This window comes from Oryctolagus cuniculus, chromosome 8 (assembly GCF_964237555.1).
Source record: "Oryctolagus cuniculus chromosome 8, mOryCun1.1, whole genome shotgun sequence".
NCBI lineage: Eukaryota > Metazoa > Chordata > Mammalia > Lagomorpha > Leporidae > Oryctolagus > Oryctolagus cuniculus.
The window spans coordinates 56,876,090-56,893,595 of record NC_091439.1 but is presented as its reverse complement, the minus strand read 5'-3'; the positions used below and the strand labels follow the sequence as shown (position 1 = coordinate 56,893,595).

At 44.3% G+C, this 17,506-nt stretch overlaps 1 long non-coding RNA gene across 2 annotated transcripts in view; it reads left to right on the top strand.

The window, feature by feature from the left end:
- The window catches only part of LOC103350731 (uncharacterized), a 132,871-nt gene that overhangs the window by 27,488 nt on the left and 87,877 nt on the right, over window positions 1-17,506 (top strand). Inside the window, exons 3-5 of one of the 2 annotated variants that reach the window (XR_011378317.1) lie at window positions 4,607-4,901; window positions 6,390-6,559; window positions 12,180-13,196. This is a non-coding gene — a long non-coding RNA (uncharacterized lncRNA). The remainder of the gene's footprint in view (window positions 1-4,606; window positions 4,902-6,389; window positions 6,560-12,179; window positions 13,197-17,506) is intronic. The other variant, XR_011378316.1, reaches the window with a different exon arrangement.

The following is a 17,506-nucleotide window of genomic DNA, read 5'->3' as shown; positions in this document are numbered from 1 at the left end:
CCGGCTTCTCGTCTTCCCATGCATTACTATTTTATTTTGTACTGATTTCGGTTTTCCCAGATGTGCTGGTGGGAAGGACAGAATGGGCTTAGGAACACGTGGAGGGTAGAGGCATGTGGCACCAAAAGAATCGCTTCCCTTCTCCCAGGTGGCTGTGTGTGTGGCTGCAGCCCTTGAGGGTCTGCCCAGTTGGGCCTTGCCCAGAGGCCAGGTGGCCCGGCGGCCCGGCCTGGGCAGAGCTCACAGGCCCAGCTCTGGGTGGACCTCCTGCTGTCTGTTCCATGGCTGTGGCTCTGGGAGCCCTTAGACAGCTTCCGCTAAGGGTGACTCTGGGTCCTTCTGGATGCCACTTCCAGGCTCTGCTGCCAAAGGGAAATTTTCTAGTTCAGCTTGGGAGCATTTGGAAAAGGCTGGGGAATAGGAGGAAGAGGCAGAGGTGAGCTCCTTGGTGTGTTCTGCAGACCCTCCTGAGCTGGAGGGTATGAGTCTGGCTCTGAGAGCTTCTGGGAGATTTATTGTAATTAACATTTTTGGACCAGTGCTATTAAATCTGCAAAATTTGCCCCATTTTCCAACATGGAAATAAACATTCCTAGCTTTTCATGTAAAGGTCTTCAATTTCCTCTCACATCTTTCTCTCTCTGGGGGTGATGCTAGTGATTTTTTTTTTTTAATCTGTTTTTTTTTTTTTTTTTCTATTGTGGTTATAAACCCCTGTGCTACGTGTTTCTATATAGCCAGACGTGTGGAGATATTTTTAAAGCTATAATGGTATTTGGGGTTCTGAAAAAATTCTTCATGAATATAGAACCTTAAGTTCCAAAATTGCCCTGCTCTCTGATGATGGCGTCTTTGCTAATGTTTGGAAGTATCTCACAGATAATACACAGCCTTCCTACAGCCCATTCAGAGACAAAATAATCCCCGCCCAGTAATAAATACTCCACATGCCTACGGCATCCTTGCAGAAAGACATACTATTCTGTTTCAGGGTCAGGGATGTGAGAATAGAAAAGGTTGACTTTTAATATTTTCACATCCTTGTAGAAGAGAAGGACTCCTTTTTGCCATGGTAAATTTAATGTAGGATGCTGTTTTACATTTTTAGCACCTCCCTACAAAGCTGGTGTATGGATCTTTCCATCTTTGAATATGAATATCAATTATCATTACAGTATTACAGAAAAGAAAGAGGGCTAATACATATCTTTCTCATATTGTTTTCTTTTCCTTCTCCCAGGAAAACCAGTTTAGCTATTAAGGGAACCTGGCGACACAGAGCAGAGCGAGATAAGGCAAGGTTTCAGAGAGAATAGCTGTTTACCATCAAAGCGACTGGGTTCCACACACACAGGGTCTGTCGTACACAAAGATGACTGTAAATGTGCCATGGTTTTTATGAGTAATTTACTGTGTTTATATCAATGTACTGGAGCCTCTAAAATTCTTACTGATCGTATTACTTGCTTTTCTGTTGTTTTAAAAAAAATAGCCACCTAATCAAAGTTAATTAAACAGTCAGCTGTCTGAATTGTCAACCCCCCGGTAGCCTGATGCATGTGTTGTGTCAACAGCCATATATCAGAGCAGAATGCTTTATTCCATGGCATAAATGCCTATTTGGTAATGCCATATAATGAAAATTTACTAGACTTTTAGTTATCAATGAGTCTTTGCTAAGTTTTAAAAAGCAAGAATTTTACTTGGAGTTACATATTTCTTGGGTTAATTTATATTTTATAAACATGTGAAATTATTAATTCATTCTATCTGTAGCATATGTGGACCCTGAAGCTTATGGCAGTGCCGTTATCTGTTGTAGGGATGCAAACATGCTCTTTGATGTGTTATTCTTAGGGACTTGAGAGGATAAAGATGGAATACTCATTTGGCTCAGCTCTCCAGATGGGCTGGAAGTGCAGCAGGTTTTTTTTTTTTTTTTTTTTTTTTTTTTTTTTTTTTTTGACATTTGCAGGGTAGGGTTGTAACTTTCTAGTCCATACCATGGTGTAGACAGCAGGAAACTTCAGAGAGTAGCAGCCTCAGCCTGTTTCTGTTCTGTGTCCCTTTAGGATGGGGCTTTGGGCACTGCCAGCCCGTGAACATCCCTTCTACCATGTGTTTGCTTTAGTAAACCGCTCCCACCTTCGCTATGTGGCTTTGGGGCACACTACCTGGGAAAAATGCCCGAAATGAATAGCAACAATAATCATGTGCGGGCCAGCGCCCCGGCTCACTTGGCTAATCCGCCTGCGGCACCGGCACACCGGGTTCTAGTCCCGTTTGGGGCACTGGATTCTGTCCCGGTTGCTCCTCTTCCAGGCCAGCTCTCTGCTATGGCCTGGGGAAGGCAGTGGAGGATGGCCCAAGTGCTTGGGTCCTGCACCCGCATGGGAGACCAGGAGAAGCACCTGGCTCCTGGCTTCAGATCAACGCAGCGCTGGCTGTGGTGGCCATTTGGGGGGGTGAACCAACGGAAGGAAGACCTTTCTTTCTGTCTCTCTCTCTCTCACTGTCTAACTCTGCCTGTCAAAAAAAAAAAAAAAAAAAAATCATGTGCAGTGCCAACACACGCCAGACCCTGCTCCAAGGGTTTATTTCTATTAACTCACTGAATACTCACAACCCTGGAAGGAGGACTTCTTAGTATGTCTGATGTACAGATGAGGAAACTGGGGTGATGAGTGCTCACTCACGTCTCTCTCTGGCCCACAACCTGTGCTGTTTTCATGGCTGCGGACTGATTCCTGGCATTGAGATTCATTTTTGGTTTTGTCCCCTTGGGACCTTATTCTCTGATTAATTAATTCGTTCTTTCAGACAACAAAGATGTTTTGCGAGATACCATGAGGGTAGAGTTGGGAGGAAGGCGACGCCATGGCAGCCCCACAAAGCTTCCTGTCAAACCTCACTACAGTGGACTGCAGCGGCGGCTATGGGAGAGTGACTCAGGGGAATCTAACGTGGGCTAGGGGTCAGGGTCGTTTTCCAGGAGGGGTGGGAATTAAGCAGAGGGAGCCCCGAGGAGGAGGCAGGTAGGAGATCTGTGAGATAAAGAGAACTGTTTGGACGAGAGTGGGAAGACATGAAAATGGCGGTAGTCCAGGAAGGGGTAGAGAGCGATGCCATCGAACACACACCTGCAAAAAGACCTGGGCTGTTGAGAGTGTCCCCAGGTGGAGGCAAATCTGGGGCTGGGAAAGACCAGTTGATCAGCTGATGAAGTTGTCTCTCAACCAGTGGAAATGCGTCCTGTGTAGCCTCACATATGAGGAGGCTGACAAATTCTCTCCTTAGCCAGAGAACACATAGGTACCACCAAAGAGCTATGAGTGAGAATGCCTGTGATTTGTGTGGCTGGGTCAGGCTGATGTGTGTGTGTGGTTCCATCAGCCTGTGTGCCTGGCTGAGGAGTGCTGAGGGTAAACAGAGCTCAGAGTCAAGGCCTTTGGGCGTTTGCTCACTTGTCGGTTCAGTTGGTTGACATGTCAATACAGTCGTACGTTGGCACTCGGCTTTTATCCACGTGGGCATTGATGGTGACGACGACAGCCACCACTCTGACCCTCACCAGGCACAGCTCTGGGCCTTGTATGTGTTATCTCCCGTATTCTTTACTGCAGCCCTCTGAAGCTGTTGCTTGTTCCTTCTACAGTTTCCAGGTCAGGAAACTGAGGCAGGAAGAGTGTGAAGTACCCATCCAGGTCACAAAACCTAGTAAGAAAGGGAGCCAAGATTCCACTAGTTGAACAAATGAATGAGCAAACCCCTCTGCTTCCTCTCACCAGACCCCTTCACATGTTTTGACTTTGGGCCAACAGTGGGCGATCGCTACTGTCTTCATTCAGATTGAGCAATTACATGGGACCTGCACATTCCACTCCCTTGCACTGACCCTAGTATAAAGAAAGGACAGTGCAGTCACTGTGACCTTTCTGTGCTGTGTGGAACATGCCAGAGAATTGGTCAGTCATTTAAAAAATTTTCTGGGGCTGGTGTGGTGGTGCAGTGGGTTGAGCCACTGCCTGTGATGCCTGACATCCCATATAGGTAGCGGTTCAGGTCTTGGCTGCTCCACTTTTGATCCAGCTCCCTGGTAGTGCACCTGGGAAAGCTGTGGATGGTGGCCCAAGTACTTGGGCCCCTGAACCCACATGGGAGACCCAGGTGGGTTTCAGATTGGCCCAGTCCCATGTTATGGCCTTCTAGGGAGTGAACCCACAGAAAGAGGGTAGCTCTCTCTGTAGCTCTGCCTTTTGAGTAAATAAAAAAAATGAGTTTCTGATAAGAAGATGGTTTCTGCAGGGAATGTGAATATGTGGGGAAAAGCCATGTTTATTTAAAGGGTTTTATAATATTAAGTTGAAGCACTCATACACCCCCACAAAAGATAACAACTCTTTGCCTTCAACACTTTTGCGTTTTTGGGACCCTTCCTCTATTATATTCACATATATATGAGTGTGTGTGTATGTGTGTCACTTTTACAAGTGTATTGCCATAAAGATGAATATAACCCCAGCTGGATTCATTATTAATAATAATTAAATGAATTAAATAAAATAGAATTTTAATAAGTAAAATTAAAACATTTCTGTTTCTCTAGGCACTGTGCTACTGTGCCTGATGGATGAGATGGTCTTGCTTCCAAATAAATGACACAATGAGAAAAAATCTAGAGAAGGAGGAGATTGGATCTGAACAGTGGCTCTGGGGAATTCAAAAGCCAAAAACACGATGCAAGGCGATCAGCTTCCAGAGCAAGGCCAAGATAGCATGGGCAGCTGAAAGAAGTCCAGAGTGCAGAGGAGAGGAAGGGGGATGAGTCTGTCGTGGGAGAGGCTAGAGGTTCCCTTTTATCCGATGCCAGCTGTGGAGTGTGCTGAAAGGCACGGTGCAGGGTAGGATGGGGACCAGCCTGGGCCAGTGTGGGCAGGGAAGGGCTGATGGGGAAGATGGGATCTGCTGTGTGTCCTGGGACCCAGGCCACTTTTTCTTTTTTTAAATATACTTTTGTAACATATTTTATTTGTGCTAGGCCAAACACCCAACCTTATTTCTCTACTTTTAAATTAGTAGCGGGTTCTGTCAAATTACTCTCAACATCTGTTTCTATGACCATATGATCTTTCTGACTGAACAGTTAGTGTGTATGTTATTAGTTGGCTATGTCACACAGCATCTTGAGTTTTCACCCTGGAAAGAGTCCTCAGGTGACTCGCAGCTCTGACATTTTATAATCCTGAGAATTGTGTAGCCCCCTGAAGAAGATTCCATATGGCTGACGGTGTGGAACCCAGCAGTGGTTCCTTTCTGTGTGAGCCAATAGATGCTCTTATGTGCTTCTAGTCTTCCCACCAATATACCTTGCTGCTTCTGATCCCCCTGGGTGGCTTCCCTCCTGGGTTCCAAAACCAGCTTCTCTAAAGAAGGCAATAATGTGAGCCATTACATATTAATGATAAAAAATTGTGAAATTTATTATGTTTATATATATTTAATTAATGAATTAAAATTTATTTTTAGGAAGACTTATTTATTCATTTGTTTATTCATTTATTTGAAGGGCAGAAAGAGAGAGAAAGAGAGACAGAGATCTTCACTCTGCTGGTTCACTCTCCAAATGTCCACAACAGCTGGGGCTGGGCCAGGCCATGACCAGGAGCCAGGAGCCAGGAGCTCCATCTGGGTCTCTCATGTAGGTCGCAGAGACTTCTGTACTTGAGCCATTATCTGCTGCTTCACACATGCATGAACAGAGGGCCGGATCAGAAGCAGAGTAGCTGGAACCTGAACTGGTGCTTCAGTATGGGACATAGGCATCCCAAGCAGTGGCTTAACTTGCTGTGCCACAACACGGGCCCCTCATGAATTAAATTTAGAACAATTACTAGCTATCATTTGTTGTTGTTATTGTTATATTTACTTTTCCATACTAAATGTGAGATGGGAAGTCTGAATCTATTGACTCATATTTTCTCTCTCTTTCTCTCTCTCTCTTTTTTTTTTTTTTTTTTTTTTTTTTTTTTGACAGGCAGAGTGGACAGTGAGAGAGAGAGACAGAGAGAAAGGTCTTCCTTTGCCATTGGTTCACCCCCCCAATGGCCGCTGCGGCTGGCACGCTGTGGCCGGCACACCGCGCCGATCCAAAGCCAGGAGCCAGGTGCTTCCTCCTGGTCTCCCATGCGGGTGCAGGGTCTAAGGACTTGGGCCATCCTCCACTGCACTCCCGGGCCACAGCAGAGAGCTGGACTGGAAGAGGGGCAACCGGGACAGAATCTGGTGCCCCAATCAGGACTAGAACCCGGTGTGCCGGTGCCGCGAGGATTAGCCTATTGAGCTGCGGCGCTGGCTTCTCTCTCCTTTAATACTTTTTTTTTTTTTTAAAGCAGAGTGACAGAGAAAGAGAAGCAAAGAGAGAAACAAATCTTTCATCTGCTGGTTTACTCCCCAAATGGGTGCAATGGCCAAAACTGGGGCATGCCAGAGCCAGAAGACTGGAACTCCATCCTGGTCTTCCATGTGGGTGGCCAAGATCCATCTTCTGCTGCTTTCTCAGGTGCGTTAGTCGGGACCTGGATGGGAAGCAGAGCAGCCAGGATTTGAACTGGCATTCCAGAATGGGATGCGAGATTCACAGCCTGTGGCTTAACCGGATGTGCCACACACTTGCTCTTGATGACCCGTTCATAGGACTTAGGTCACTCTTGCTTCTAAGAAACTTTCTAGAATTTTATTCTAGTGTTTAATTTTTGTTTTCATGTTTTTCCTTCATTCGATGCTTATCAAAGTAAATAGTTTTTCTTTAAATAGTGAAGACGAGATTTGCTATGTTGGGCTTACTGAGAAGTGATATGTCAGTTTTCAACTGAGTAACACAGATTTCCATGTTTGTGAATTCATGTACTTGCTAAAATTTGTTTGTACTCACAACATTAAAATTTGCTGCACTTTTGCACTCATTCACTTACTTACAGATCCACAGCAAACAGTGAAAAATCAGAGTTGCTTAGCACACAGGTCTCCCATCCCAGCTGAGACTGAAGAAGGCCATTGTCTGCCTTCTTATTTCAGTTCTCAGATTGTAAGGAAGTATCCTACTTGCTATCAATTTAGTGTGAAGTGTTTTGCCTTACTTTTGGGTAGGAGTGATTTCACTGTTTAATATGGGCTCCAAACACAGTGCTGAAGTGCTGACTGGTGTTCCTAAGCACAGGAAGGCTGTGATGTGCTTTACAGAGAGATATGTGTGTCAGGTAAGCTTCCTTCACACTTAAGTTATAGTGCTTTTGGACATGAGTTCAATATTTGTGAATCAACCATATCAAGATGCTTTAAACAGAAGTACACATGAGATAAAGTTGTCTATAGATCAACTGACAGAAATGTGACCAGGGACGGGCCTTATGGTACAGTAGGTTGAGTGACCACTTGGGACCCGTACATCCCATATTAACGTGCCTGAGAATGAGTCTTGCCTCTGTCTCTGATCAAACATCTTGCTAATATGCCTAAGAGGAAGAGGATAGTGGCCCAAGTACTTGGGTTCCTGTTTACCCATATGGGAAGCCCAAATGAAATTCCTGGCTTCTGCCTTTGGCATGGCCATACTGCAGCTGTTTTGGGCATTTGAGGGGTGAACCAGCAGATAGAAGATCTCTCTTTCTCTTGACAGCTGTCACTCTGCCTTTCAAATACATATGTACATCTCTCTTTTTTTTAATGAATGCCTTTTTTCATAGATACAACTTTAGGAATACACTGGTTCTTTCCCCAATACCCACCCTCCCCTCCCCAACTCCCATCCCTCTTCCTTCTCCCTCTCCCATCTCCATCTTTATTATGGTTCATTTTCAGTTTGATTTTATATACAGAGGACCAACTCCATGCTAAGCATAGACTTCAACAATTTGCACCCATGTACACACACAACATATAGAGTACAGTTTGGGAACAAAATTTGCAGTCGATTCCCATAGTACAACTCATTATGGATGGGGGTCCTATATGGGGAGTAAGTGCACAGTGACTTCTTTTGTTCCTTTAACAATTAACACTCTTATTTGTGATGTCAGTGATCACACGAGGCTCTTGTCATGGGCTGCCAAGGCTATGGAAGCCTTCTGTGACCATAGACTCCATTGGTATTTGGACACGGCCATAAGCAAAGTAGATATTCTCTCCTACCTTCAGAGAAGAGTACACCCTTCTTTGATGACATATGTACATCTTAAAAACAAGAAAGAAAATGTGACCAGAGACATGAAGGACTCTAACTTGGTATTTTCCTAAGGAACAATGGCTCAGCATTTACTCAGTGTTTATGCCATCTTTATACAACACAATTACTGAAAATAATGTTAATCCAAGGGTGTATATTCAAGGGTTTTTTGAGCTACATGTGATTTTAAACCTTGATTGTACCCATGCCACGTCCCACTCCACAAAAATGGGACTCCAGTATCCGTTCAAAAATGAAAAAAGAGGCGTTCAGATTCTTGTTATGCCTACACTCGGTACCTGCCTCTTGAGGTTGCTTAGACTCTGTTACTTAAAAATCCAGGGAGAGATTTTCATTCTTGAATTTCACATTAAATGTTAGATGTTTAGTTTCATCATTAAAAGAAAACCTGGCTTATATTAAGAAGTACTAAATGTGGTTTTTACAGAAGAAAAGGACATTGCACCCTGATTAATGACGTTATAGAATCCACTTTCTTGTTGCTAAAACTCCTTTCCAGTTTTGCCGTGTTCCAAGCACTGTACCAAATGCTTTATACGCATCATTCCGTTGTATCCTCGCAGCAGCCCTGAAAGGTAGGTCTTACTCTCTTCATTAATGAGCATCTGCAGATCAGGAAACTGGATTTTAATCCACATCTGTTTGACTCTTAAAGTCCACATTTTTCTACCAAACTATTTGTAATAGCTACCAATCATTCGTGTTAACTCTTCTTCCTTTTGCATTCTGCACGAAGTGCATCAGGAGAACATGAATCGGGTTTCCTCTTCGGAGCTGAGCTGTCACCTTAGCACCTTCTTGATTGCAGGGAAGGCAAACAAATGTGAACAGCCTGAGACAGGAGCTAGAGATATGACCCCACACATGCTTTTTCTCCTTAATGAAGAATGAGAAATGTGTAGGAGGACAAAAGGAAGACACACACCAGATCCCACCTATTTTTATAATACAATAATTAATAAATACAAATACTTTTGTAATATCTGCTCTTCATAACCTAAAAACAAGGTGCACAGTTCCAGAAACGGCACCCTTAGCTCCAGTATGCACAGATGATGAGACAGAAGTTGCACTGTCAAACAAATAAAACACATCTTTCTGCCAAAAGTCTCAGGGTAATGGTAATTAAATAGGTTTTTGGTTACTCCTGTCTTCTATCCCGCACTAAGTTGATTAACCTGTTCAATGAGTATATGAGAATGACCAAAGCTGACCTCACATCAAAGAGCCCCATTGTTGCTGTGTGTTGACCTGAATTTTAATTGTGCACTAGGCTCTTTAATTGCAGCGGAGATGTACTAGAGAAAAGAGCAGGTATTCTAAGTGGCAGTGGGTTTCTTTTCCCAGATGTGTTCAGTTACTCAGAACATGCAGATCCGATGCTGGTTTGCACACCCAGGTTCTGATACAGCTGGCAGTGACGATTGATTTAATTTATATGGTAAACTTATCTTCATGTATTATTAAATGTCACAAAGGAGTTAAGAAAAAGAAAGCATCTGTAAATAAGTCAACAGTGAATAAATTAGGATCCAGATAGTCTTTGGGACTCCCTTAAGGCCTCCTGCCTCAGTCTTCTGCCTTCATGAGGATCGTTAGAGCCAGATGTGGCTTCTTTATTGAGTACTATCACCAAGGGCCAACTGTTACTTCAAGCTACAAGTACCAGACAGTAGGGGGGAAAAAAAAAGCTAGTTCTTAAGTGATAATATTGATCTAAAAAAAAAAAAAAAAAAAAAAACCTAAGACTCAATAACATTGACTGCAATCTTCTTTCCAATTCCTCTCTTCTTTATTTTTGTAAACAACTTGAAGAGGGTATTTTAGCGATCCACTTGCAAGAGGATGAAGGCATTCTGAAGTCAGTTTTCACAGTGGCACTTTTTTTTTTTTAAACCTTGACTATCATGTGCCTCAGCTGCTTAAGGCTTAAGAAAACAAGCCCCTTAACATTTTTCCCCACCAGATTATTTTTTGCTGGAAGACAGGTGTGTCAATAAAAAAGATAAATAAATAAACTACTGCCACTACTTGTGCCACACTCTTCCCTGGGCCCTCTTATAGCAGGAGGGTGCAAGATGGACCCACTGAGGGTAAGAAGGGGCTCAAAAACCCTCTGCTGTATGCGATACCTACTCCAGTGTGGGTAGGAAGGATGTGAACAGTGAGAATGGGAATGGGAATCAAAGGAGTCCCATGGGGTCAGTGGGGTACAATTGGGTGTGTTTGTCTCTGATTTGCATAATCCCAATAGTCTTGGATTCTGGAAGCTGCTTTCTTTTACTACTTTTCTTCTGTTGCCCATCTTGCTCAATTAGTTTCATTCTTCTTTTTTAATTGACATGTAATAATTGTATACATTCATGGGGTTTACTGTGGTATTTCAACACATGTATACAGTGTGTAATGATCAAGTCAAGTTAACATATCCATTACCCAAACTTTTTATCATTTCTTTGAGTTCAAAACATTCAGAATACTCTCTTCTAGCTATTTTTAAATATGCAATAAATATTGTCAAAACTAGTGTGGCTGGGGCTGGCACTGTGACGTGACAGGTAAAGCCGCCGCCTGCAGTGCTGGCATCCCATATGAGCGCTGGTTCAAGTCCCGGCTGCTCCACTTCCAATCTGGCTCTCTGCTGTGGCCTGGGAAAGCAGTGGAAGATGGCCCAAGTCCTTGAGCCCCTGCACCCACGTGGGAGACCAGGAGGAGGCTCCTGGCTCCTGGCTTCGGGTTTGGCCCAGCTCCAGCAGTTGCTGCCATTCGGGGAGTGAACCAGAGGATGGGAAGACCTCTCTGCCTCTGCCTCTCTCTAACCCTGCCTTTCAAATTAAAAAAAATTTAAAAAAAAAAAAAACAAAAAACTAGTGTGCCCTAGAACTTTAGAATTTACTTCTCCTATTTCACTATTTTTGTACTCAATAACCAGCATCTCTTATCTTAACACTAACTTGTACTATGACTTTGGGACACTGATTTAATTTCTTTGGGCTTAAAATATTTTCACCCATAAAATGAAGGTTAGGGCATTTATTTCCAAAGCTTGTTCCAGTAAATAAGTTGTCTACTGTTTCATGATAGTTTTGTCAGGATTGTTTACTAAGAAGATGGTTAAGCTACTTGCAAAAGTCCCTTTTCTTTTTTCAGATATCTTTGGATTTTATTTCATTTTCCTGTTTAAAAAAGAAACCCAGTCTATTGATTAGAGATGGTTTAACAGACAAAGTAGCCTGACTCCAGACACTCTCAAAGTGATATTGGGGATTTTCTTCCTTCCAGAATTACGATGAATTTTCTAAAGAGCAATGTCTATACTTGTGCATGTTGTACATTATCACAGCCAGAAAGAGGCCATGCTAGGAAAGTTAGGAAAGGTGGGGGCAGCGAAGGGTGTTTGTGTCCTTGGCAAAATCCCATTAGTGGTAATTCTGTCCCCGAATAGAAAGCACCACATTATTTTATTGTTCAGAGAAGATTGGTGGCACATCGGCTGGACCTCTCCTCTCTCACACAATAAGTCGGCAGGAGGCTAAGGAATTTTTGTTCCTCAGTGTGTCTGGCCAGCGCTAATCCCACGTCTAAGTGGATAGCATTATGTTTCTTTGCTGTGTTGACGGGAGTACCCCGCGGTGGGGCCTTCGTGCACGTTGTCATCAGCAGCAGAGGCGCAGAAACACATTGCTGGGAAGGCAGGGTCTGAGTCACCTTCCCTCAGGCTGCTCCAGTGGGGAGATGGGAGGGAGTGCCAAGCAGAGAGGAGACAGAGAGTGGAGAGCCAGGGTACAAGGCGGGTAGTGAGAGAACAAGTCCTGCTTTCTAGGCAGCTGTCCCAGGAATTACCTGCTTATAAGTACCTGTTCCTCATGGAAAATCTATTACTTTTTACATTGTTTTTCAGGCACTTATGTCTGAACTCTTTTTTTTTCTTCCACAGAAGAGAGACGAGAGGAGGGTGCGCTCTTCCAACCACTGGTTTACTCCTCAAGTGGCTGCAATGGCCAGTCTGAAGCCAGGAGCCAGGAGCTTCTTTCGTGTCTCCCACTTGGGTGCAGGGCCCCAAGCACTTGGACCATCCTTTGCTGCTTTCCCAGGCCCATTAGCAGGGGGCTGGATCAGAAGTGCAGCAGCTGGGACTCGAATTGGTGCCTATTTGGGATGCTGGCTTTCCTCACCATACCACAGCGCTGGCCCCATCTGAACCCTTTTGATTGACATTTTGGTCGGAAGCAAACGAGGTGGGTCGGCAGCATCAGGATTCTGGATGTCCGCACGTTGGCTCACGTGCTTCTGCATGGCCCTGTGCAGAGAGAATGCCCAGGGAACCTGCCCTGCCCCCCAGCAGTCCTCCCTAAGAGGCTTCATGCAATCCAAGGACCTGTGATAAAGGGGTAGAGGTGGAGTTTCTGATCTTAACACTGAAAGCTGGTTGAGTAAAATACTGTCTGGACCTGAGCTATGAGGAGGGCAGGGAGGGAGTAACTTGTATCAGCAGGATCAGGGGACGATTCACCAACAGACGACACCAAACTCTGATTCTCGAGTCTAGCTCAGATTTCAGACAGCTGCAGTCCTTACACTGCAGCAACCATGGGTGAAAGAAATAGATCAATATTTTACCAAGTCTATGGTTGAGTATTTTCTCCCTCTTGGAAAAGTTGACTTTGGGACTGCATTGCAAGCCCTCTCGGGCAGCAGGCTTTCCCACTAATACTCATTCTAAAGAATGAATTATATACCCCTGATGAGTTCAGTGTTGGGTCCAGTCACACTTACTAGCAGGAGGACTCAATCAAGTTTCTTCATCTCTTTGAGCCTTACTTGCAACCTGGACATAATAACATCAGCTATAAGAAATGACTGCTTTGAAGATGCAATAAGGAAATCTGTGAAATGTACATGATAAAGTACTATAAATGCACTTCAACAAGATCATGGAAAGCAGAATTCAAAGGTAAGTTTATTTTGGTGCAAAAAATTTACTAAATCCTTACCTATAAGGAATTGTAAAAAAAGTAAAGTTTATGAAACATAATGTATTATGGAGAAGCTATGTGTAGATTCAGTTTTTTAAATCTTTTATATTTATTTGAAAAACAGAGTGATGGAAAGAAGGAGAGACAGAAAGAGATCTCCCATCCATTGTTCACTCCATAAATGGCTGCAACATCTAGGGTTAGGGTTAGGGCTAGGGCTAGGGCTTAGGGCTGGGCCAGGCCAAAACCAGGAGCCCAGATGCTGGTGCTGTGGTATAGTAGGTTGAGCCTCCACCTGCGGCACCAGCATCCCATATGGGTGCCGGTTTGATTCCTGGCTGCTCCACTTCAGGCAGAGTGGACAGTGAGAGAGAGAAACAGAGAGAAAGGTCTTCCTTTTGCCGTTGGTTCACCCTCCAATGGCCGCCGCGGCCGGCGCACCGCACTGATCCGAAGGCAGGAACCAGGTGCTTCTCCTGGTCTCCCATGCAGGTGCAGGACCCAAGGACTTGGGCCATCCTCCACTGCACTCCTGGGCCACAGCAGAGAGCTGGTCTGGAAGAGGGGCAACTGGGACAGAGTCCGGCGCCCCGACCGGGACTAGAACCCAGTGTGCCGGCGCCACAAAGCGAAGGATTAGCCTAGTGAGCTGCTGCGCCGGCCATGCTCCACTTCTGATCTGGCTCCCTGCTAATGTGCCTTGGAATGCAGTAGAAGATGGTCCAAATGCTTGGGTCCCTGCATCCACATGGGAGGCCCAGAAGAAGCTCTTGGCTCCCGGCTTTGGACCAATGCAGCTCTGGCCATTGCTGCCATTTGGGGAGTAAACCAACTGATGGAAGATCTCTTTTTTTCCCTCTCTCTCTGTAACTCTGCCTTTTCATAAATAAATCTTTATTTAAAAAAACAAACAAACAAACAAAACCTCAGGAGCCTGGAACTCTGTCCTGGTCTTCCATGTACTTGGGTATCTTTCTGCTGCCTTCCCAAATGCAAGTGCATTAGCAGGGAGCTGGATTGGAAGCAGAGAAGCCAGGACTTGAACCAGTACTCCCGTGTGGGATGCTGGCATGGCAAACAATGACTTAACACTCTGTACCACAACACTGGCCCCTTCAAAAAAATCTTTTATACTAAAATAAATATCACTTAAACCATTTTCCATGAATATTTTGAAATACTAATACATATATTTCAGTCTTGCTCCAACCTTAGCAAATATTTAATGACACTTTTAGGCACAGTTTTTGGATTCACCTCATTCTAAGTTCATTTTTTTGTCCCTCTTTTTTTTTTTTTTTTTTTGAAGACTTATTTGTTTACTTTAAAGGCATAGTTACAGAGAGAGAGGGAGAGAAAGAGAGAGAGATATCCATCTTCCATTTAATGATTCACTCTCCACATGGCTGCAACAGCCAGGACTGGACCACACCAAAGCCAGGAGCTTTCTCCAGGTCTTCCATGTGGGTGCAGGACCCCAAGTACTTGAGCCATCTTCTGCTGCTTTCCCAGGTGCATTAGCAGGAAACTACATCAGAAGTGGAGCAGCTGGGACATGAACTGGCACCCATATGGGATGCCGGCGTCGCAGGCAGCAGCTTTTACCTGTTACACCACAATGCCAGCCCCGTTTGTTCCTCTTTTTGTTTCTTATTTAATTCCTGCTTCGTATATATGCTGGATATATAACTTGTTTTGGGGAAAAGATGGGGTATGTGTGAATAATTGAATAAAGTATAGTTACTATCTTGGTACTGGAGTGCTAAAAGAATTAGAAAAACACACTAATGCCAGCTTTCCTTACTTGACCACCAACCCAGAACCAGCCTGCCAGCTTATGCCAATCTTAGTTACTGAATTATAACAGATAAGGTATCATCGATGGCCCCTGACTTACTGTCCCCCTCTGCAGAGGTGATAACTGATGAGTGTTACCTGGCTGGAGAGGTCAGTGTTGTTAGTTGCCTTCCACAGCCCAGGAGTGAATGCCTCTGTCCTTAGACCACGTCCAGTCCAGGCCCACCAGCTTGTTAGGTTCTTTTCCTGATGCCATCTCATGCTGTCTTCCTATGGGAGAATCTCCCAATTTACACACCTAGAAATGCTGGGAAAAACTTATTCATTCATTCTATAAACAATGACCCCTCTACCAGTCACTGTGGCAGGCATTGTGCGTGATATAAGAATGGATAAGAGATGGCGTCTGCTCTCTGGGAGTGCAAGGTCCAGTGGCAGGGACTATGTGGCTACCTCAGCAGCTCAATGCAGTAGGAGATGTGTGAGAATTCTTGTGCACACAGCCCTGGAGCTTGCCTGTTCTGTCACTTTTCAGCTGAGTGACCTTGGGCATCAACCTCTGCATGCCTCAATGTCACCATCTAGAAAGTGGAAATAATTATCCTCACTGTAAGATTGTGGTGAAGAGTATTTGAGTTAATGCGTGTAAAATATGAAGAGTGATGCCTGGAGCCACGGCAAGCCCTCAGTAGTGGTGGTGGTGGTGGTAGCTGTGGCAGGAGCTCCCGGGTGGGAGCGAGAGGGAAGTACAGCTCCAGGAGGCCGGGCAGGGCATAGCAGAATAGGTCCTGCAGGGCACAAGATGGGGAATGCTCTCCAGGTGGGCGATTCAGCACACAGCCACAGGTAGGGTGCCGGGAAGGATGTCCTGAGAACGTTCTAATCAGGTCAGACCTGCTCTGCACTCCGGAATTCTGAGCGTGGTGCCGAAGTGGTAACAAGCAAGGCGTGTTTCCTTCTTAGGAACTTTCTTTTTGTTACTATGAGAGAAAATTGGCCAAGCTGGAAAAATATGGTTTGAGAGCAAATGCTTTTGTGTAACAGACATAATCAGTACCTACATGCGTGAGGGGAGAGGTTGATTTAAAAAAATGTACTTTTCTAGTTAACTCCAGGTTGGGAGAGAAACTTGTTAGGAAAATGAAGGGTTTAACAAACCTGAAAGAATTACACAGCTTAATGGTGTGGTCTGAGCTTAACAAATCATTTTTTTTAAAGCCTTTGCTTCTCTTCAGGGAAAAAAAAAGAAAAAAAGAAAAACCAAGTCCCAGGAAGGCTCACAACTCACAAATGTTACCAGCGTTGGGCACAACTCTTGATACAATCTTTGGCTTTTTTAAAATCTTCTCATTCCCCTCCAAATTATCCTTTTTAGAATACAAGGGACATGAAATAGTATAAGTCTCCAAAATGACAGAAATTACTACAATAAAAACCAATGACAGGGGCCGGCTTTATGGCACAGTGGCTTAAACTGCCACCTGCAACACCACCATTCCACATGAGCACCAGTTGGAGTCCCAGCTGCTCCACTTCTGATCCAGCTCCCTGCTAATGTGCCTCAGAAGGCAGTGGAAGATGGCCCAAGTGCTTGGGCCCCTGCACCCACATGGGAGGCCAAATGAAGTTCCAGGCTCCTGCCTAAGGCCAGCCCTGGCCTTTGTGGCCCTTTGGGGAGTGAACCAGAGGATGGATGATTCTCTCTCTCTCTCTCTTTCTCTCTCTCTCTCTCTCTCTCTCCTTAACTCTACCTTTCAAATCAATCAATAAATCTTTAAAAAACAAAGCAAAACATCCAAAGACAGGTGGTGAGGAAAAGCCCTACTTTAGCTTTTACATAAATGTTTGTTTTTATAGAATTCAGTGTATTCTGTTCGAATACACTGAGTTCCCAGACAGAACAATCAGTTTAAAATTAATGTGGTTTATTAACAATTAAAAGTGATAACCTGAACTGTGGAAGATTGGAGGTGAAACGTTGAGTCCCCTTTGATAGGTAGAGTAATTACAAAGTGTGCTTTTGAAGTTCAAGAAGACAGCCTTAGGACACAACATTTTTAAAGTAAAAATTGGCTTGCACTCTGTTCAAGTGATTTATTTTGCACTAAGAAATGGGTGTGAGACATGATGTGATTTAAAATTTCATCCCTTGATGGAACTGCTGGAGGGTGACACGACTTTTTTTCTTTTTTTCTTTGCTCAGCCTGCTCAGTCTATGAAGTTCCTATCTAAAAGTTAATCTTCTGAAATTCCTTAGGAATTTAAGGAAACCTAATCTTTGGGTGTGTAAACAAAGGAGACTAAGTATAGTCCGTCTGACACTCAGGAGCCCTGGAATGGTAGAGTAGCAGCCGGCAGGGTCCTGTGCTTACCAGGCAGAGCAAATCCAGCCATTCTTGTTTTGTTGCCTATTAAGTCATTAGCCCCAGAAAACTTCACCTTTGCTGCTAAAAATGCTCCCTCCCTCTTCCTAAGAAGGCCTGAAAGGTAC